This window comes from Triticum urartu, chromosome 7, assembly GCF_003073215.2.
Source record: "Triticum urartu cultivar G1812 chromosome 7, Tu2.1, whole genome shotgun sequence".
NCBI classification, from domain to species: domain Eukaryota; kingdom Viridiplantae; phylum Streptophyta; class Magnoliopsida; order Poales; family Poaceae; genus Triticum; species Triticum urartu.
In genome coordinates, this window is record NC_053028.1 from 20,065,208 (window position 1) to 20,088,376 (window position 23,169).

The following is a 23,169-nucleotide window of genomic DNA, read 5'->3' on the forward strand; positions in this document are numbered from 1 at the left end:
GGTTGTTGCTCACCTCACTTTGCTGCAGGAAATGGGCAACATGCCACTGCTGAGCATCTGGACTTCGCCCCGTTAATTTCACACTCGACTTCGCCCCGTTGCAGGCAATGTTGCTGTATCCGATCGATCTACCGGCTGTGAATTGCTGGCGCATTTAGGAGTGCAAGTAATTCCGGTCCAGGTGATAATTAGTTTTTTTGCTGTTCAGATGGTAGGGTCCAGATTTGTAAGCAAAATTCAGCTTTTCAGAACCCTAGGTTGTTTTGCAGATCAGTAAGATTGGCTTACAGTTCTAGTATTCAGGTGGAGATAAATAATCTTCAGAAACTTATCTGACTGGTGAGCCAAACATTTTTTCTATCATAATATCAGAATTCTTGGTTGTTGTTCCTCGAGAGGAGTATGCAGTGAAGGCAAAGACCCCTATCTGAATTATATGCACCTTTCGATTTCTGCTGATTACTGAAAATGAAGGATCATGCTTGATTACTGTTGAAGCACCGAAAGTTTAATGAGCCGCATTGACAGTGGATTGACTGTCAGTAATATCTGAATGGGGGAGCGATGATGCACTGCATCGCCAAGGTGAACCAGCCGTCACAAACAACATTGTTATATACAGTGTTGCAATATATGTTTCAGTCCCATATCTGTTGGTGGTTATTCATGAGCAGGGGCAAGCAGATGCTGAGGGTTTCGCCACCGCCGATGGTTAGGATAGGAGAATGCTTCGTCTCAGGCCGAGCTGGCGGCGACCAGGAAAGCCAGCCTAATCCCCTGCTAGCGAAATGGCCCCTACACAATCAAAAAAGGAAAAGAAAAAGAAATGGTCCTTACACTGCAGATATCCTTGTCCTTTATGTGTTCTTCTTAGGACGTGTGAGTGAGATTTGAACTCACATGCGTAAAAAAAAAGGAATTTGAACTCACAAATCTGAACCCAATTATGCCTCTGTACCCATGAGCTCGACGCCTCGACCTTAATTAAGCATCCTCCAAGGCATTGCCATATGGAGCTGTTGGCTTCGGTTGCCAGAATTAAGCAGGGGAAATCATTTTGTTTGATTTGCCTAGTATTTATTAACCATATATCGCTGGCCCTGAATGATGTACCTGATTCAGCATCTTCGGTTGCCCATTTTGTATCACTTTACCTGCACTGTTAACAGGTTTCCATGAGGTCAGGTTGACCTTATCAACCATGCCGGCCAGCTCCAACTGTCATGATTGATTATTGGCAGGGATGCCAAGTTGTCTATTTAGAAAAATATTCTCACCGGTGACTTGTGAGCAGATATCTATATGTTATAGGACGGCAACGTTTGATACTAAAGATTCTTCGGGCTGTCCTGCTCCCTCAAGGTTTTGTAAGAGCTATTGGGTTGGTCGGAAACACACATGAGGATTGCAAGAGCTTAGGCTAGTTCTTGTTGGCTTCAACAAGGCTAGCATTCCCCACTCACCAAGGCATCACAATGTTTTGATGATTTCAAATTGTTAAGTGCACAGATCCAAGTCTGGGCTGGTTCTTGTTGGCTTCAACAAGGCTAGTGCTGGATCTACATCGATTTCAATCTAGGTGCGTTGCCCTTATTTTGGTTTTCTTCCTAGTTCCCTTGTGAATATCCTAGCTTGCACCTGTGTATTGTCAAACGTGATGATTCAGCCCAGTTGTTGCAGGCGTGCACAAGGCGTGTACATGAAGGAGAATCTACATAGCCGGAGGAGTAGTTAGTTAGCTGAAAATCTTTTGTATCTCTATCTCCTCTTATCTCTAGTTTTCTTCCTTCACAAGATGTAATCTATCTCAACAACCTGTACGCGTTTATGGGCTCGCAACCCCTCTATATAACACGCAACACGTCGGCCAGGAAGGCTAAGACGTTTACCGCAAGTCTTACATGGTATACAGAGCAATCTTCTTCCACTAAACCCTAGCTATCCCATCTCCGTGCGCAGCCATGTCTTCCTCCACCTCCTCCTCCTCCCAGTCGTCGCTCAGCGGTGGAGTAACGGAGAAACTCTCCCGCACCAACTACATCCTATGACGGACACAGATCACGCCGCAACTGCGGGGCGCCGGCGTCTTCCACTACGTCGACGGCACGTCCACCGAGCCGGCCAAAACCCACATCACCAAAGATGCTGCTGGGAAGGAAACCGAGGGGCCAAATCCTCTTCATCCAATTTGGGTGAGGGAGGACCAGCAGGTCCTAGGATACCTGCTCCAAAACCTCTCAAAAGAGGTACTCGTCATGGTGACCGCGATCACCACGGCGAGGGAACTCTGGGTGGCGCTGGCGAGCATGTTCTCGTCGCAGTCACTCAGCCGCGTCAACAACATCCGTAAAACGCTGATCAATGCGCAGAAGGGCAACCAATCGGTGGCCACCTACTTCGCCGCCATGAGGGGCCTCGCCGATGAGCTCGCCGCGGCGGGAAAACCCATCCAGGACTATGAGCTCATGTCCTACATCATCCACGGGCTGGACCAAGACTACCAGCCGCTTGTCTCTGCACTGGATGCACGCGTCACCCCGGTAACCCTTGATGAACTCTTTGCTATGCTCAGTAACTTTGATCAACGCATGGCGCAGTACCAAGGCTCCGGTGGTGGCTTCAAGTCGTCGGCCAACTCTGCGTACAGAGGCCGCGGCGGTGGCTCTCGCTCACGCTCATCTCCCCGTGGCAAAGGGAGGTTCAGCTCCGGTGGTGGCGGCTACTCCAACAACTCGCGCGGTGGCGGCCACTTGGGAAACTCCAAAGGGCGTCGCGGTGGTGGCAATGGTGGTTCCAACAGATCCCGCCTGGACTTGCCCCGCTGTCAAATCTATGGCAAGCCAGGACATACGGCGAAGGATTGTTGGTACCGCTACGAAGAAGATGATGGTGACTCCTCGCAAGATGAAGAGAAACTTGCCGCTGCGGGCGATGGCTCCTATGGAGTTGACACAAACTGGTACGTTGACAGCGGCGCCACCAACCACATCACCAACGAGCTCGAGAAAGTCACCATGAAAGAGAAATATCGTGGCAAGGATCAAATTCACACGGCCAGTGGTGAAGGTATGGGCATACGTCACATTGGCCATTCAATTTTTAATACCCCTAGTCGTAAAATTCATCTCAAAAGAATCTTGCATGTTCCTAGTGCTCATAAAAATCTTCTCTCCGTTCATAGAATTGCCATTGACAATCATGTTTTTCTCGAGTTTCATCCCTATTTCTTCTTGATCAAGGATCAGGCAACGAGGAAAATTCTCTATCGAGGTAGATGTGTTAGAGGGCTCTACCCGTTGATTCCGGAGTTTAGAAGATTCAATAAACAAGCTTGTGGTGCTATCAAGCTTTCGTCCACACGATGGCATGATCGTCTAGGACATGCCTCTTTCTCTTTGGTTGAAAAATTACTTAGGAAAAATAAGCTCCCGTTTGTTGGTGAGCGAAACACTGAAACTATTTGTAATTCATGTCAGTGTGCTAAAAGTCATCAATTACCGTACCCTATATCTACTAGTGTCTCCACCAAACCGTTGCAATTGATCTTTTCTGATGTGTGGGGGCCTGCCCCCTCCTCTGTTGGTAGACACACGTATTATGTGAGTTTCATCGATGACTTTAGCAAATTTTCATGGATCTATCTCCTCAAGAGAAGATCAGATGTGTTCCAAGTTTTTCACAACTTTCAAGCACTTGTTGAAAGAAAGTTTGACAGTAAGATTCTTGCTGTCCAGTATGATTGGGGAGGGGAATACGAAAAACTAAATTCCTTCTTCGAAAGCATAGGCATATCTCACCATGTATCATGCCCTCACGCTCACCAACAAAATGGGTCGGCCGAACGCAAGCATAGGCACATTGTCGAGGTTGGCTTGGCCCTCCTAGCTGGAGCATCCATGCCCCTCAAGTTCTGGGATGAGGCTTTTCTGACAGCCGCTCACATTATCAACATGTTACCTAGTCGTGTTATCAACAATGAAACACCTATGGAACATCTCCACACAAAACCAGATTACACCTCTCTCCGTGTCTTTGGCTGTGCTTGTTGGCCCAATCTTCGGCCTTACAACAAACGCAAGCTTATGTTTAGATCAAAACATTGTGCTTTTCTTGGTTATAGTGCCCAACACAAAGGTGTCAAATGTCTCGACATCTCCACGGGTCGAGTTTACATCTCTCGCGATGTTGTTTTTGATGAGACCAAATTTCCCTTTGCGGATCTCCACCCCAACGCCGGCGCACTCCTCCGCAAAGAACTTTTGCTGCTTCCCTCTCATCTTTCTGCCTATGATCAAGGGGTATTACAAATTGTGATGATCATATGACTAACCCTACTAATGATCTTCATGAGCTCTGTGATGATGCAGAAAACAGTGATGCAAAAACTACAGCAAATGGTGAAGAAAATGGACCAACAGGTCCTTATTTCATGTGTCCCAGTCCAGGGGACAAATCCTCCTCGGGATCGGGAGAAGCGCTGCAGCCGCGCAGTCGATCTTCCCCGGGATCCGCGCTTGGCAGCGAATCTGCCGCGCCAGTCCCGACAGATGACACAGGAGGGCGTGCAGGCGAGCCCGCGTCAGCCACGCGGCAGAGCCCGGCGGGCCGTACCGCCTCCTCTTGCGCGCCCAAACCATCGCCCGACAGGTGGCAGGCCGCCTCTAGTCTGGGCCGGCCCCAGCAAAATAGCCAACTACACGTCTACAAGCGGCGCGTCACGACTGGCTCGGCGGATGCGGGGACAGATCCTGTTGGCGCGGGGTCCAGGCGCCAATCATTGGGCCATGATGATACGTCCTGGCCCAGATCCTCTGTGGCCAAATCATCGCTTGCACCGCATGCCACGACCACAGAAAATCCTGCCTCGGCGTCGACTGCTCACGCTGTGGATCCTGGAGCCCTGCACGGATCTTCATCAGGATCGGGATAGGATCGGCCTGATCCAGACCCTAGATCCGTTGTGCCGGAGTATTCTGCAGAGGCTCCTGTTGCCAATCCGCGCCGAACACGACTTCAACAAGGGGTAATTAAACCTATTAACTATAAGCATGTTATAAAATATGGATTAGTATGTTCAACAGGTGAACCAGGAGAACCCAATACTCTTGAAGATGCTTTGGGAGATGCACGTTGGAGAAAAGCAATGAATGATGAAATCATGGCACTTAAGAAAAATAGAACATGGCATGTGGTTCCCCCACAACGAGGTAAAAATCTTATTGATTGTAAGTAGGTCTTTAGGATAAAAAGGAAAGCTAATGGAACCATTGATCGTTATAAAGCCAGACTCGTTGCAAAGGGCTTTAAACAACGGTATGGTATTGACTACGAGGACACGTTTAGTCCAGTTGTGAAAGCTGCTACTATTCAACTTGTTTTATCTATTGCCATGTCCAGGGGATGGAGTTTACGTCAGCTAGACGTTCAGAACGCGTTCCTCCATGGTGTTCTGGAAGAAGAGGTTTACATGAAACAACCACATAGGTTTGTAAATGCACATGCACCACTTCATGTGTGCAAGCTTGACAAGGCGTTGTATGGATTGAAACAGGCCCCAAGAGCATGGTATTCTCGTCTCAGTAAAAAATGCAAGCACTTGGATTTGTTCCCTCAAAGTCTGACACCTCTTTGTTTATCTATAACAAGTCAAGTATATCAATATTTGTTCTTATATATGTTGATGATATAATTGTGACAAGTTCATCTGATGAAGCAATAACAGCACTGTTGAAAGACTTAAGTGCAGAATTTACTCTCAAAGATCTAGGTGATCTACATTATTTTCTTGGTATTGAGGTCAAGCAACACAAGGATGGTCTTCATCTCTCTCAAGAAAAATATGCAACAGACTTAGTAAAAAAGGCTGGTTTGCAAAGCTGTAAGCCTGCACCTACTCCTTTATCCAGTACTGAAAAATTGTCTCTTACTGAAGGAGAGCTTCTAAGTCCAGAAAATGGTACAAAATACAAAAGTCTTGTAGGTGCACTTCAGTACTTAACATTGACCAGACCAGACATTTCCTTTGCTGTCAACAAAGTATGCCAGTTTCTTCATGCACCTACCACTGTTCACATGACTGCTGCAAAACGTATAGTAAGATATGTGAAAAATACATTAAGCATTGGTCTAAATTTCAGCAAGTCATCATCTACACTTATCAGTGCCTTCTCTGACTCAGACTGGGCTGGATGTCTAGATGACAGACGCTCAACTGGTGGCTTTGCAGTGTTCTTTGGACCTAACTTAATATCTTGGAGTGCAAGGAAGCAAGCTACAGTTTCAAGGTCTAGTACAAAAGCAGAATACAAAGCGTTGGCCAATGCAACCGCAGAGATCATATGGGTGCAGTCAATCTTAAAGGAACTAGGTATGAGAAGCACTAGAGCTCCATGTTTATGGTGTGACAATCTAGGTGCTACCTATTTATCAGCAAATCCAGTCTTTCATGCCAGAACTAAACACATTGAAATAGATTTTCACTTTGTTCGAGAAAGAGTTGCAAATAGACTCTTGGACATTCGGTTTATTCACTCTAAAGACCAGGTTGCTGATGGTTTCACCAAGGCTCTACCCACAAGAAGCTTTGAAGACTTCAAACATAATCTCAAACTTGATGAGTTATGATTAAGGGAGGTGTCAAACGTGATGATTCAGCCCAGTTGTTGCAGGCATGCACAAGGCATGTACATGAAGGAGAATCCACATAGCCGGAGGAGTAGTTAGTTAGCTGAAAATCTTTTGTATCTCTATCTCCTCTTATCTCTAGTTTTCTTCCTTCACAAGATGTAATCTATCTCAACAACCTGTGCGCGTTTATGGGCTCGCAACCCCTTTATATAACACGCAACACGTCGGCCAGGAAGGCTAAGACGTTTACCGCAAGTCGCACATCAAGTCGCACATGTATGACTATTACCCCAGCGTAGTCGATGCAAAGTAAGCAACTTTCCTTGCCCTTAACTCATGTTTTTTGTTTTATTAATGGGTAACAGGAACAAGGAGGACAACTCAATTTGAAGATCAAACCCAGCAACTTGTCATCAGCAAGCTCGCACACTCGCAGTCAGACCCATGTCTCCATGGAAGTTCAGGATCTCCATATGACTATTATCCTATTCTAATGGATTGATATTATGACTGCACAAGGACTTACCCAATCCGATCGGATCTAAGCCATTACGAAACCGGTGCGCCATCCTTCCCTACCTTTTTGGCTATCTTAGGTTGTACTTGGAACTACCTTGCTCACTGCCAAAAAAATCCCTTCCTTAAAGTGAACATGAAGGCCCCTTTTAATTTAAATAGTTTCAGTTACAAGAATAATATAATGATCTCCCAGTGACTCCTATTGAATCATAGCACTGCTATTTTTTCATTTCTTGATTGTGATACTTATTTCTTGCAGCTTAATCACCAAATAAAGCTATTTTCTATCCATACACCGGGAGACACTATTAGATAGATGTTGAAGAAAATATGGGACTAAGTTAACCAACAATAGTAAACTCTCTGAATGTAGCCTATTCATATTAGTGAGAATCTAATCCCTCTTTGCCTCGATTCAGTTTCAACATTTTGTGACATATTAACCCTCTGCCAAAGCACATAATGCATGTCAGTTATTGTTTCCTGTAGTTAATAACATTGCTAGTTTGTCATAGTTAACTATAGCACAACCCCAAGTGTTTTAAAGTACTCATGGACATGCCTGTCATAAGAGACATTTTTCTTTGGTAATGTATGTTAGAATTAGATAGGTCAATAACATAAAGGGCATACCCAATGCTGAAATCTCCCACACAAGCTGGGGTCTAGGGAAGAGTATTATATAGGTTAATATAATATTATGAAAAAATGTTTTAGAAGGATTGCTTAGAAAAGTTCAGCTTAATTCATTTCCATTCTGGTTGGAGTGTTTTCAAGTTTTTTGGCAAGTTCTTGATAGTAGCAGAATGAAGTAAGTTTTTAACTAGTGCATCACTTGCTTCTTTCGCAATGGTCATTTTGATAATATTCAGAAAAATATACAACTAAGCCATCACCCAAAAGAGAGATATTAGCTATTCCCAAAGTAATGTCAGAGATTGTGATTCTTCTAGCCATTAAAAAGATCGGAATGCGTTGGCAAAGGGAGCAGCATACCAGGCCAGCGTCTAGCTTGTGAAGTATGGCACGCAACTACTTGAGCTATAGGGCAGCATGAGCCGGGTTGCTAGGGAGCTTCACTTAATCCATGATGTTCTCTGTCAAATGGACATTCGAAACCGCAACAATCAAGTATATGAGGGCTGGTTGGAGGACGTACGGAAAGTAGCACATGTAATGGAGGACATGGTGGATGAGTACTTGTATCTAGCATGTCAGGAACATGATATAGGTTGTTCCTTTTTTCTAAAGAAAGTGTTTCAAAAGCCAAGATCTCTGCTTTCTTTGAACCAGATAGCTTTCAAGGTGAAGGAAATAGAGAAAGACGTTTCACACCTGTCAGAGGCAAAAATCCGTTTGGTTCCCATGATAAACATCGGGGATACTAGCAACTTGAATTACATTGTCAAGAGATCCCATGATCTAGCAAACATTTCAGGCTCCCTTGATGAAGTAGATCTAGTGGGAATGGATAAAAAGAGAGAGAAGCTCGAGCAGTGGTTGGCAAGTGATGATATGGAATGCTCCGTGATAGCTTTGCTTGGAACGGGAGGACTTGGTAAGACAGTTTTAGCTGCCAATGTCTATAAGACGCAGAGAGTGAAATTCCAATGCCATGCCTGGGTTGGGATCGCTCAAACTATTTCTAGAGAAGACGTATTGAAGAATATAGTCAAAGAACTTGCAAGAAACGAAGCCAATGTTCTATCAAACACTCTGGCTATGAATATCACATGTCTTGAAGAAACACTGGGGAAATTTCTAGAGAAAAATAAGTATTTGATCATATTGGATGATGTGTGGACTACAGAAGCATTTGACGACTTATCTAGGATGCTCATTCATAATGATAAGGGCAGTAGACTGATAATCACAACAAGGGAAGGCCATGTTGCTGCACTTGCCTCTAGGGGGCATATCTTAGAACTAGAAGTTTTAGCAGAAGACAAGGCATGGGATCTGTTTTGTAAAAAATCCTTTCTAGGAGAAGCAAATCATGCTTGTCCTACAGAATTGAAGTCTTTGTCCAAAGAAATTGTTATCAAGTGCAAAGGCTTGCCCCTTGTTATTGTGTTAGTTGGTGGCCTTTTGCGTATGCATGAGAAAACTGTGGAGGAATGGAGAAGAACAAATGTCTAGTTCACACCAACTTCGAACTATCATTACATTGGGTGATAGCAAGTCATCATTCACTCTACTACCACTGCTATGCATGGAGTCAAGATATGTTGGAAATATGCCCTAGAGGCAATAATAAATTGGTTATTATTATATTATATTTCATTGTTCATGATAATCGTTTATTATCCATGCTAGAATTGTATTGATAGGAAACTCAGATACATGTGTGGATACATAGACAACAACATGTCCCTAGTAAGCCTCTAGTTGACTAGCTCGTTGATCAATTGATGGTTACGGTTTCCTGACCATGGACATTGGATGTCGTTGATAACGGGATCACATCATTAGGAGAGTGATGTGATGGACAAGACCCAATCCTAAGCCTAGCACAAAGATCGTGTAGTTCGTACGCTAAAGCTTTTCTAATGTCAAGTATCATTTCCTTAGACCATGAGATTGTGCAACTCCCGGATACCGTAGGAGTGCTTTGGGTGTGCCAAACATCACAACGTAAGTGGGTGGCTATAAAGGTACACTACAGGTATCTCTGAAAGTGTCTGTTGGGTTGGCACGAATCGAGACTGGGATTTGTCACTCCGTGTAAACGGAGAGGTATCTCTGGGCCCACTCGGTAGGACATCATCATAATGTGCACAATGTGATCAAGGAGTTGATCACGGGATGATGTGTTACGGAACGAATAAAGAGACTTGCCGGTAACGAGATTGAACAAGGTATCGGGATACCGACGATCAAATCTCGGGCAAGTACAATACCGCTAGACAAAGGGAATTGCATACGGGATTGATCGAATCCTCGACATCGTGGTTCAACCGATGAGATCATCGTGGAACATGTGGGAACCAACATGGGTATCTAGATCCCACTGTTGGTTATTGACCGGAGAACATCTCGGTCATGTCTGCATGGTTCACGAACCCGTAGGGTCTACACACTTAAGGTTCGATGACGCTAGGGTTATAAAGGAAGTTTGTATGTGGTTACCGAATGTTGTTCGGAGTCTCGGATGAGATCCCGGATGTTACGAGGAGTTCCGGAATGGTCCGGAGGTAAGGAATTATATATGGGAAGTCCTATTTTGATCGCCGGAAAAGTTTCGGGTTTTATCGGTAATGTACCGGGACCACCGGGAGGGTCCCGGTGGTCCACCAAGTGGGGCCACCAGCCCCGGAGGGCTGCATGGGCCAAGTGTGGGAGGGAACCAGCCCCAGGTGGGCTGGTGCGCCCCCCCACAAGGGCCCAAGGCGCCTAGGGTTTGGGGAGGGGGCGCCTCCACCTAGCTTGGGGGGCAAGTTTCCCCCTCTCCCCCCTTTGGCCGCCACCCTAGATGGGTTTGGGGCTGCCGCACCCCTTGGGGTGGAAACCCTAAAGGGGGCGCACCCCCCTCCCTCTCCCCTATATATACTTGAGGACTTTGGGGCTGCCAACACATGAGTTTTGACCTCTCCATGGCGCAGCCCTGCTTCTCTCCCTCCTCCTCTCCCGCGGTGCTTGGCGAAGCCCTGCAGGATTGCCACGCTCCTCCACCACCACCACGCCGTCGTGCTGCTGCTGGATGGAGTCTTCCCCAACCTCTCCTTCTCCCTTGCTGGATCAAGGCATAGGAGACGTCACCGGGCTGTACGTGTGTTGAACGCGGAGGTGCCGTCCGTTCGGCACTAGGATCATCGGTGATTTGGATCACGACGATTACGACTCCATCAACCCCGTTCACTTGAACGCTTCCGCTTAGCGATCTACAAGGGTATGTAGATGCACTCTCCTTCCCCTCGTTGCTAGATTACTCCATAAATTGATCTTGGTGATGCGTAGAAAATTTTGAATTTCTGCTACGTTCCCCAACAGTGGCATCATGAGCTAGGTCTATGCGTAGTTTCTATGCATGAGTAGAACACAAAGAAGTTGTGGGCGTTGATTTTGTCAATTTACTTGCCGTTACTAGTCTTATCTTGATTCGGCGGTATCGTGGGATGAAGCGGCCCGGACCGACCTTACACGTACTCTTACGTGAGACTGGTTCCACCGACTGACATGCACTAGTTGCATAAGGTGGCTAGCGGGTGTCTGTCTCTCCCACTTTAGTCGGATCGGATTCGATGAAAAGGGTCCTTATGAAGGGTAAATAGAAATTGGCATATCACGTTGTGGTTTTGGCGTAGGTAAGAAACGTTCTTGCTAGAAACCTATAGTAGCCACGTAAAAACTTGCAACAACAATTAGAGGACGTCTAACTTGTTTTTGCAGCATATGCCGTGTGATGTGATATGGCCAAAAGGATGTGATGAATGATATATGTGATGTATGAGATTGATCATGTTCTTGTAATAGGAATCACGACTTGCATGTCGATGAGTATGACAATCGGCAGGAGCCATAGAAGTTGTCTTAATTTATTTATGACCTGCGTGTCAACTTAAACGTCATGTAGTTACTTTACTTTATTGCTAAAGCATTAGCCATAGTAGTAGAAGTAATAGATGACGAGACAACTTCAAGAAGACACGATGATGGAGATCAGGGTGTCATGCCGGTGACAACGATGATCATGGAGCCCCGAAGATGGAGATCAAAAGGAGCAAAATGGTATTGGCCATATCATGTCACTATTTGATTGCATGTGATGTTTATCATGGTTTACATCTTATTTGCTTAGAACGACAGTAGCTTAAATAAGATGATCCCTCACTAAAATTTCAAGAAAAGTGTTCCCCCTAACTGTGCACCGTTGCGAAGGTTCATCGTTTCGAAGCACCACGTGATGATCGGGTGTGATAGATTCTAACGTTCGAATACAATGGGTGTAAGCCAGAGTGACACAGCAAAAACACTTAGGTTGACTTGACGAGCCTAGCATGTACAGACATGGCCTCGGAACACGGAAGACCGAAAGGTCGAGCATGAGTCGTATAGAAGATACGATCAACATGAAGATGTTCACCGATATTGACTAGTCCATCTCACGTGATGATCGGACACGGCCTAGTTGACTCGGATCATGTTTCACTTAGATGACTGGAGGGATGTCTATCTGAGTGGGAGTTCATTAGATGAACTCAATTATCACGAACATAGTCTAAATTGTCTTTGCAAATATATTGTAGATAAATAGCACACGTTGTAGCTCCCTGTTTCAATACGTTCCTAGAGAAAGATTAAGCTGAAAGATATTGTAAGCAATGATGCGGACTGGGTCCGTAGTCCGAGGAGTGTCCTCACTGCTACACAGAAGGCTTACGTCTTTGATGCACCGTTCGATGTACAAACCCCTACAACGTCGTCTGTGGATGTTGTGAACACCTGACAGACACATTCTGATGACTACTTGATAGTTTAGTGCACCATACTTTACGGCTTAGAATCGGGATTCCAATGACATTTTGAACGCCATAGAACATATGAGATGTTCCAAGAGCTGAAATTGGGATTTCAGGCTCATGACCGTGTTGAGAGGTGTGAGACCTCTGACAAGTCCTTTTGCCAACAAGATGGAGGAGAATAGCTCAGCTAATGAGCATGTGCTCAGAATGTCTGGGTGCTAGAATCACTTAAATCAAGTGGGAGTTAAACTTCCAGATAAGATAGTGATTGATAGAGTTCTCTAGCCACTATCACTAAGCTACTAGATCTTCATGATGAACTATGACATGCAAGGGATGGAGTTGATCCCAGAGCTGTTCGCGGTGCTTAAGACCGCAAAAGGTAGAAATCAAGAAGGAGCATCAAGTGTTGATGGTTTGACAAGACCACTGGTTTCAAGAAGGGTAAGGGCTAGAAGGGAAACTTCATGGATGGCAAACCAGTTGCCGCTCCAGTGAAGGAACCCAAGGTTGAACCCAAACCCGAGACTGCGTGCTTCTATTGTAAGGGAAACAGTCACTGGTAGCGGAATTACCCCAAATGCATGGTAGATAAGAAGGCTAGCAACTTCAACAAAGTATATACGTGTTATTAATGTGTACCTCACTAGTACTCCTAGTAGCACCTGGGTATTGGATACCGGTTCAGTTACTATTATTGGTGACTTGAAGCAAAAGCTACGGACTAAACAGAGACTGGCTAAGGGCGAGGTGACGATGTGTGTTGGAAGTGTTTCCAAAGTTGATGAGATCACCATCGCACGCTCTATCTGCCTTCGGGATTAGTATTGAACCTAGATAAATGTTATCAGGTGTCTACGTTGAGCATGAATATGATTAGATCATGTTCATTGCAATACGGTCATTCATTTAAGTTAGAGAATAATGGTTATTCTGTTTACATGAATGATACCTTTCATGGTCATGCACCCTATGTGAATGGTTCATTGAATCTCGGTCGTGGTAATACACATGTTCATGCCAAAGGATGTAGAGTTAATAATGATAGTACCACTTTCTCGTGGCACTGCCACTTAGGTCATATTGGCATAAGATGAAGAAACTCCATGTCGATGGATGTTTGGAGTCACTTGATTTTGAATCGCTTGACACATGCGAGCCATGCCTCATGGGCAGATGACTAAGACCCCGTTTTCAGGTACAATGAAACGGGCAAGTGACTTGTTGGAAATCATGCATACCGATGCGTGTGATCCAATGAGAATTGAAGCGTGCGGTGGATATCGCTATTTTCTCATCTTCACTGACGATTTGAGTAGATATAGGTATATTTACTTAACGAAACACAAGTCTAAAACGTTTGAAAGTCCAAGCGATTTCAGAGTGAAGATAAGAATCATCATAACAAAAAGGATCATGTTCCTATGATCTGATCAAAAGGGGATTTTCTAAGTTATGAGTTTGGCAATCACTTAAGACATTGTGGAATTGTTTCATAGTTGAAGCCACCTGGAACACCACAAGGTAATGGTGTGTCCAGACGTCGTAATCGAACCTTATGAGATATGGTGCGATCTATGATGTCTCTTACCGATCTACCGCTTTCATTTTGAGGTTATGCGTTAGAGACAGCTGCATTCACTTTAGATAGGATACCATCTAAGTCCGTTGAGACGACATCGTGTGAACATTGGTTTGGCAAGAAACCAAAGATGTCGCTTCTTAATGTTTGGGGCTGAGATGCTTAAGGCTTCAGCCGGAGAAGCTCGAACCCAAAAGCGGACAAACACATCTTCATAGGATACCCAAAGGTGACAGTTGGGTATACCTTCTATCTCAGACCCGAGGGCAAATTGTTTGTCGCTAAGAACGGGTCATTTCTCGAGAAGGAGTTTCTCTCGAAAGAATTGAGTGGGAGGAAGATAGAACTTGATGAGGTTGTCGAACCTTTACTTCAACCAGAGAGTGATGCAACACAGAAAGATGTTTCTGTGGCACCTACGTCTGTTGAATAGGAAGTTAATGGTAGTGATAATGAAGCTTCGGATCAAGTTGCTATCGAACCTCGTAGGTCGACAAGGATATGTACTACTCCTAAGTGGTACGGTAATCCTGTCTTAGATATCATGTTGTTAGACAACAATGAACCTACGATCTATGGAGAAGTGATGGTGGGCCCGTATTCTGACAAATGGTTAGAAGCCATGAAATCCGAGATAGGATCCATATATTAGAACAAAGTATGGACTTTGGTGGACTTTCCCGATGATCGGCAAGCCATAGAGATAAATGGATCTTTAAGAAGAAGACAGATGTGTGCGGTAATGTTACCGTCTATGAAGCTCGACTTGTGGGAAAGAATCTTTTCACAAGTTCAAGGAGTTGACTACGATGATAATTTCTCACCCGTAGCGATGCTTAAGTCCGTCGGAATCATGATAGCATTAGCTGTATTTTTCGATTATGAAATCTTACAGATGGATGTCAAAACAAGTTTTCTTACCAGTTTTCGTAAGAAAAATTGTATGTGATACAATAAAAGGGTTTGTCGATCCTAAGGATGCTAAAAGGTATGCTGGCTCCAACAATCCTTCTGTGGACTAGAGCAAGCATCTCGGAATCGAAATATATGTTTTGATGGAGTGATCAAAGCTTTTAGGTTTATACAATGTTTGTTAGAAACTTGTGTTTACAAGAAAGTGAGTGGGAGCACTACAACATTTCTGATAAGTATATGTGGATGACATATTGTTGATTCGAAATAATGTAGAATTTCTGGAAAGCATAAACGGTTGTTTGAAAAGTGTTTTTCAAAGGAAGACCTGGATAAAGCTGCTTACAAACTGGGCATCAAGATCTATAGAGATAGATCAAGACACCTGATGATACTTTCAAAGAACGCACACCTTGACATGTTTTTGAAGGAGTTCAAAATAGATCAGTCAAAGAAGGGGTTCTTACCTGAGTTGTAAGGTGTGAAGTTGAGTGAGACTCAAAGCTTGACCACGGCAGAAGAAAGAAGAAGGACGAAGGTCGTCCCCTATGCTCTTGTCATAGGCTCTATACGGTATGCCATGCTGAAGTACCACACCTGATGTGTGCCTTGCCACATGTCTGGCAAGAGGGTACAAAGGTGATCTAGGAGTAGATCACCAGATAGCGGTCAAAATTATCCTTAGAGGAATAAGGAAATGTTTCTCGGTTATGGAGGTGATAAAGAGTTCGACGTAAAGAGTTATGTCGATGCAAGCTTAAACACCTATCCGGATAGCTCTGAGTAGAGATACCGGATACGTATAATGGAGCAACAATTTGGAATAGCTCCAAGTGGAACGTGGTAGCAGCATCTATGATATGACATAAAGTTTTGCGAAATACATAGGGATCTGAATATGGCAAGACCCGTTGACTACAACCTCTCTCGCAAGCATAACATGATCAAACCCAGAACTCTTTGAGTGTTTATCACATAGTGATGTGAACTAGATCATTGAGTCTAGTAGACTCTTGGATGTTGGTCACATGGCGATGTGACCTGTGAGTGTTAATCACATGGCGATGTGAACTAGATTATTGACTCTAGTGCAAGTGGGAGACTGTTGGAAATATGCCCTAGAGGCAATAATAAATTGGTTATTATTATATTATATTTCATTGTTCATGATAATCGTTTATTATCCATGCTAGAATTGTATTGATAGGAAACTCAGATACATGTGTGGATACATAGACAACAACATGTCCCTAGTAAGCCTCTAGTTGACTAGCTCGTTGATCAATTGATGGTTACGGTTTCCTGACCATGGACATTGGATGTCGTTGATAACGGGATCACATCATTAGGAGAATGATGTGATGGACAAGACCCAATCCTAAGCCTAGCACAAAGATCGTGTAGTTCGTATGCTAAAGCTTTTCTAATGTCAAGTATCATTTCCTTAGACCATGAGATTGTGCAACTCCCGGATACCGTAGGAGTGCTTTGGGTGTGCCAAACGTCACAACATAACTGGGTGGCTATAAAGGTACACTACAGGTATCTCCGAAAGTGTCTGTTGGGTTGGCACGAATCGAGACTGGGATTTGTCACTCTGTGTAAACGGAGAGGTATCTCTGGGCCCACTCGGTAGGACATCATCATAATGTGCACAATGTGATCAAGGAGTTGATCACGGGATGATGTGTTACGGAACGAGTAAAGAGACTTTCCGGTAACGAGATTGAACAAGGTATCGGGATACCAATGATCGAATCTCGGGCAAGTACAATACCGCTAGACAAAGGGAATTACATACGGGATTGATCGAATCCTCGACATCGTGGTTCAACTGATGAGATCATCGTGGAACATGTGGGAACCAACATGGGTATCCAGATCCTGCTGTTGGTTATTGACCGGAGAACATCTCGGTCATGTCTGCATGGTTCACGAACCCGTAGGGTCTACACACTTAAGGTTCGATGACGCTAGGGTTATAAAGGAAGTTTGTATGTGGTTACCGAATGTTGTTCGGAGTCCCGGATGAGATCCCGGATGTTACGAGGAGTTCCGGAATGGTCTGGAGGTAAAGAATTATATATGGGAAGTCCTGTTTTGGTCACCGGAAAAATTTCGGGTTTTATCGGTAATGTACCGGGACCACGGGGAGGGTCCCGGTGGTCCACCAAGTGGGGCCACCAGCCCCGGAGGGCTGCATGGGCCAAGTGTGGGAGGGGACCAGCCCCAGGTGGGCTGGTGCGCCCCCCCACAAGGGCCCAAGGCGCCTAGGGTTTGGGGAGGGGGCGCCTCCACCTAGCTTGGGGGGCAAGTTTCCCCCTCTCCCCCCCTTTGGCCGCCACCCTAGATGGGTTTGGGGCTGCCGCACCCCTTGGGGTGGAAACCCTAAAGGGGGCGCACCCCTCTCCCTCTCCCCTATATATACTTGAGGACTTTGGGGCTGTCAACACATGAGTTTTGACCTCTTCATGGCGCAGCCCTGCCTCTCTCCCTCCTCCTCTCCCGCGGTGCTTGGCGAAGCCCTGCAGGATTGCCATGCTCCTCCTCCACCACCACACCATCGTGCTGCTACTGGATGGAGTCTTCCCCAACCTCTCCTTCTCCCCTTGCTGGATCAAGGCGTAGGAGACGTCACCGGGCTGTACGTGTGTTGAACGCGGAGGTGCCGTCCGTTCGGCACTAGGATCATCGGTGATTTGGATCACGACGAGTACGACTCCATCAACCCCGTTCATTTGAACGCTTCCTCTTAGCGATCTACAAGGGTATGTAGATGCACTCTCCTTCCCCTTGTTGCTAGATTACTCCATAGATTGATCTTGGTGATGCGTAGAAAATTTTGAATTTCTGCTACGTTCCCCAACAAGATATATGACAGTGCTAGAATTAAGTGGTTTACCCATTGAGAAGATTCCAGATGTTATTGGAGATCTTTTTAATTTGCACCATTTGGGTTTGCGTAATTCAAAGGTGAAGATGCTCCCGAAGTCTATTGAGAAGCTTTCAAATTTGTTGACACTGGACCTTTGTTAGAATAAATCCGAGGCAAACCATTGATCATTCGAGGACCAAGCAATCACACGAGCATGACACCGAGATTTGTTAACGAGGTTCACCGATATGGCTACACCCCCGAGGCCTGACTATGGGCGCTCCTCCCCATGACACCGCTACAATACCGCACACGGTCGCCCTGGACATCGGCACATGCCGCCGGCTTCCCCTGCGTTCCGGTGCTATTATGTTGGCATAGGTTACATCGTGTGTCTACCCCCGATATATATGAGAGGCCTAGGATACAAGTGTCCTATTAGGACACAACTCCTATTCTGTCTACACACAGTCCAAAGCCAAGTCCAACTGTAACCTACCTTGTACAATAATATTCGACACAATTCTAACAAACACCATCTTGGCGAATATTCTCCACCACCTTGAATTCATTCATGCGTTGAACCTCCATGTACATTGGACTTGAGATACGCCATGAGCACCGCTGCTACTTCCAGACTCCATGTAACTCCACCTGCAACTGTAGTCCCTTCTCGTCTTCTTCACAGTCAACCCTCGAGCAAAATTAAGTTCCTCAATACTCTACTTTGTGCTTCAAACTTCCGGAGAATCCATTCAACACCATCACACACCGATCACTGTCTGCGTGAAAATGAACAGCTCGCATATTGGACACCACATATAAGAGTTACCTGAACTCAATGCCACCACTCTTTCTTGACCATCTATCTGAAACTTGAAGGAATTTCACCATCGCCTTGTGTCACTCTGAGTCAAATTCACAATTGTCTCACCCTTTTCCCAGATAGTCTCTGACATGTCCCACAACTATAGCACTCCGCCTCCTTCTGTATTGTCATCCGCACTTTGCCATGTGCACCGAACACCACAGAATATACAGCCATGTACTCTCTCTGTTTTGACAATTTCAGACTCTCCGCCACTTTCTCAGATTCTCCATGGTCAACTCCTATCCATTAACTAGCACTGATAGATCAGTCACCAACTTGAATCCGGTACTCATCAACACTGCTTCAGCACCCGCTGCACACTTTGTCTGATCACATGTCTGACCACCAGTGCCTTGGCCTGTCGCTGTGTCCCATGCTTACCGCACGCCTCGCCGCTATCACTGCGTCGAGTCTCTGCTGTCCTGGCCGAGTCTTCTGGGTAGCTAGCTCACACTGCCTCAACACCCACTGCAGAGAACCACCGATCATCACCGACCGATGACGAGTTTCATGCTTCCATCAGACCACTGGCCTCCAGTCCAAACTACGTGTCACTCGCTTTTCCCGCTTGCTGAATAGGCTTCGATTCCCTGGATCCTTACATCGTAGCCCCTCAATCCAGCTCCACCTTCAACATGACTCTATGGTAGATGATCAATCCACCCCTGCGCCTCATCGACTTCAAGCTCCGTGTATACACCACCTTGAATCAACCCCGCGCCATAGTCTTGTCGAAGCCACACAAGCCCTCTGGGCCCGTGCCGCGTGTTTCCACGCCCCAGAAGTCGGCCATCATCAACATCACGCTCATATGTCGTCGTCGCTGAAATCACCTCCGTCTTCTGCTTTGACCGACATCCCCGTCGATCCATCAGACTATCCAGTCCGACCCAGCCGAAATTATCCGACTGCAACCATGCTCCACCCTGCATCGTGTCCGCCCGCAATCTCAGTGCATTGCTTGATGCCCTGTGTATGCATGATCCTTCCACGACACGCTCCAGACACCTCCGAGCCTTATACGCATGTCATCATCCTTGCCACGCACAACACGGACTCTCATGCTACCATCCTCGTACATAACCATGTACAAAGAAATAAAGCCAAACTGCATCACGTAAGCCTTCCGGTGTGCACTTCACCGTGAAGATCAATGGAAAAACCCCAACACTCCACCTTGTGCTCCTGTAGGCCGTAAATCAATTAGCTTTTCATCTCTTCCTCTTGATGGATCGCTTTTATCCGCGTGATGATTTCCACCGAAAGCCCATCCAAACTTCTTCCAACTTGCACGATCGACCGCGCGCCACCGGAGAGTTACTTGGAACTCCGACTTCATCGCTCACCTCTAGATCAACGAACCGCGACCTCAAATCGAACATTGCTCATGATACCACTTGTTAGAATAAATCCGAGGCAAACCGTTGATCATCCGAGGACCAAGCAATCACATGAGCATGACATCGAGATTTGTTAACGAGGTTCACTGATATGGCTACATCCCCGGGGCCTGACTATGGGCGCTCCTCCCCATGACACCGCTACAATACCGCACACGGTCGCCCTGGACACCGGCACATGCCGCCGGCTTCCCCTGCGTTCCGGTGCTATTATGTTGGCATAGGTTACATCGTGTGTCTATCCCCGATATATATGAGAGGCCTAGGATACAAGTGTCCTATTAGGACACAACTCCTATTCTGTCTACACACAGTCCAAAACCAAGTCCAACTGTAACCTGCCTTGTACAATAATATTCGACACAATTCTAACAACCTTTGTAACATCTGACATACATGAATTGCCTAGCGGGATTGTGAAATTGAAGAAGCTCAGGCACTTACTTGTTGAGAAAATAAATGATCCGGATTGGAGAAACATTAATCATCTCAGTGGCATGTGTATCCCCAATGGACTTGGGAATCTGACAAACCTGCAGACACTACAAGCATTGGAAGCACAAGATGAGTCCCTTAGACATTTAGCGGAGCTGAGACTACTAAGAAGTTTGAGGTTATTGAATGTGAAGGGAATCCACTGTGGACGCATCTGTGAATCTCTAGTTCAAATGTGGCATTTGTCCTTGCTATCTGTGAATACAAGTGATGAGAATGAGGTTCTCCTATTGAATGTTTTCCTGCCAAGCTTGCAAAAGCTCAGATTGAGAGGAAGGCTAGCGCAAGGGGCGTTGAATGAGTCTCCTCTCTTCCAAGCTGTTGGAGGTAGGGTTAGTTCTATCTTTGTCACAGCTGAGAGAAGACCCCTTGCCATCCCTTTCTCGGTTGTCAAACTTGACGTGCCTACATTTCACTAGAGCATACACTGGAGAGCATTTGAAATTTCTCACGGGGTGGTTTCCCAAGCTAAAGGTTCTCTCTCTAACAGACCTGCCTAATTTGAAATCTCTAGAGGTACAACAAGGTGCCATGGGGTGTCTGGAAAATTTGTTTTTAATCAAACTCACGGCATGATCGAGGTCCCACTTGGCATTGAGTTCCTCATGCCTCTCGAGTATCTAGGCTTCCACGAAATCACTGGTGACTTCTTGACATTGTTGCGCCATTATTCTGCGATTCGAGGGACGCGGTTGAGGTATTCACTTCGAGATTGACCTACTACCGCTGCTCTGGAAATGTGTGGGTACGTAACTTGCCACAAACAGCCAACTAGTACCCCTACTTGTTTTCTCCTTCAACTAGTTTTAAGATGTTTGATGTGATACGATGTTGGTTTATGTAGGTGTCACTGTCCAGAAGGAAGATGCTTCGTAATGCCGTTCATTACAACAAATCAAGGAAAATGAAGGATTTGATTCCAGTGGTAGTATATGTTCCGGATGCAGAGTATCTACTACACACGTCCAGGTTTCGTCTGCTTCTTCAAGCTGTACTATTGCATGTCTGCTCTGAGTTCCACCTCTGTCGTTACTGCCCGCATCTACCACTGATACTATTACTTGTGTAGTTGATTGTCAAGTCTGGTAATGTTGCCTATTGGTTAATTGTGGCTGTGGCTTTTTGTAGAAGTGCGAGTTGTGCTTCCTGTTCAGACTTATTTCCAATTATGTACTACTATTTTGTGTCCTTGTTTGTGATTCGTAGTTCTCAGGTGTTCATTTTCGTTGTGATGTGGTTACTGCCTGTGGCCTTTGGGCCGTGGAAGTGCGGAGTAGCCTGGCATCTCGCCGACGGAAGAGACCCTGCTCTTGTCTTTGTTTGGTTCAATGTCTCGATTGGAGTTGTGTGGCGGTGGCAATGTTTGCTAGTAAAAAGAAATGTTTCCCATGTCCGATCCCAGTCCTCGTGGTGTTTATAGCATCGTGGAGGGATTGTGGTTGTGTGTCTTTGTCGGATCTCGTGAGATTCGGTCGATACTGGTCTTTGTAAAACGTAGGTTTTGGGGGAACTGGCTCAACCCTCAAAGGGGTGGCCTCTCACATATATATAATGATGACATACAAGTCCAATATCAATAAGGTATGATTTACACAGTAGGGCTACAATACAAAGTCTAACACCCTCCCTCAATCTCAACTCACTCCTAAAGTATCTAGGAGGTTGAGATTGCGCCTACAGACCTCAAACATGGGAGAAGGTAGAGGCTTGGTGAAGATGTCCGCAAGTTGATCTTTTGAAGAGATAAACCTGACTTGTAGTAGCTTCTGTGCAACACGTTCCCTCACAAAATGATAGTCAATCTCAATGTGTTTAGTCCGTGCATGGAACACCGGGTTTGACGACAGAAACATAACACCGATGTTGTCACACCAAAGGACCGAAGGATGTGGCTGAGCAACTCCTAGCTCTCGAAGTAGGGACTCAATCCATATAAGTTCAGCAATTGCATTGGCAACCGACTTGGTACTCAGCTTCTGTGCTGCTGCGGGAAACAGTGGCTTGCTTGTGTGCACTCCAGGCGATCAGATTAGGACCCAAGAACACAGCATGTCCCCCCGTGGATCGCCTGTCATCTCGACACCCTGCCCAATCAGCATCAGAGAATGCAGAAAGAACTCCGGAGGAACTGGGGCATAGGTGAAGACCAAAGGAGACAGTGAGACGCACATAACGCAGTATGCGCTTCACAACAGACCAATGTACATCAGTGGGAGCATGAAGATACTGGCACACCCTGTTAACCGCAAAGGAGAGATCAGGACGCGTGATCGTCAGATACTGCAGGCCACCAACAATACTCCTGTACTCAGTAGCATCCTCAGGAGAGAGAAGAGCACCATCAGCAGCAGAAAGGGTGTCAGTGGAGGACATGGGCGTAGGCGATGGCTTGCACTTGAGCATACCAGCACGGCGCAAGAGATCAA

The 23,169-nt window shown here is 45.7% G+C and overlaps 1 pseudogene; it reads left to right on the plus strand.

The window, feature by feature from the left end:
• The first annotated feature begins 9,244 nt into the window (after positions 1–9,244).
• LOC125518175 lies at positions 9,245–21,459 on the plus strand (annotated as a pseudogene).
• Positions 21,460–23,169: the final 1,710 nt, after the last annotated feature.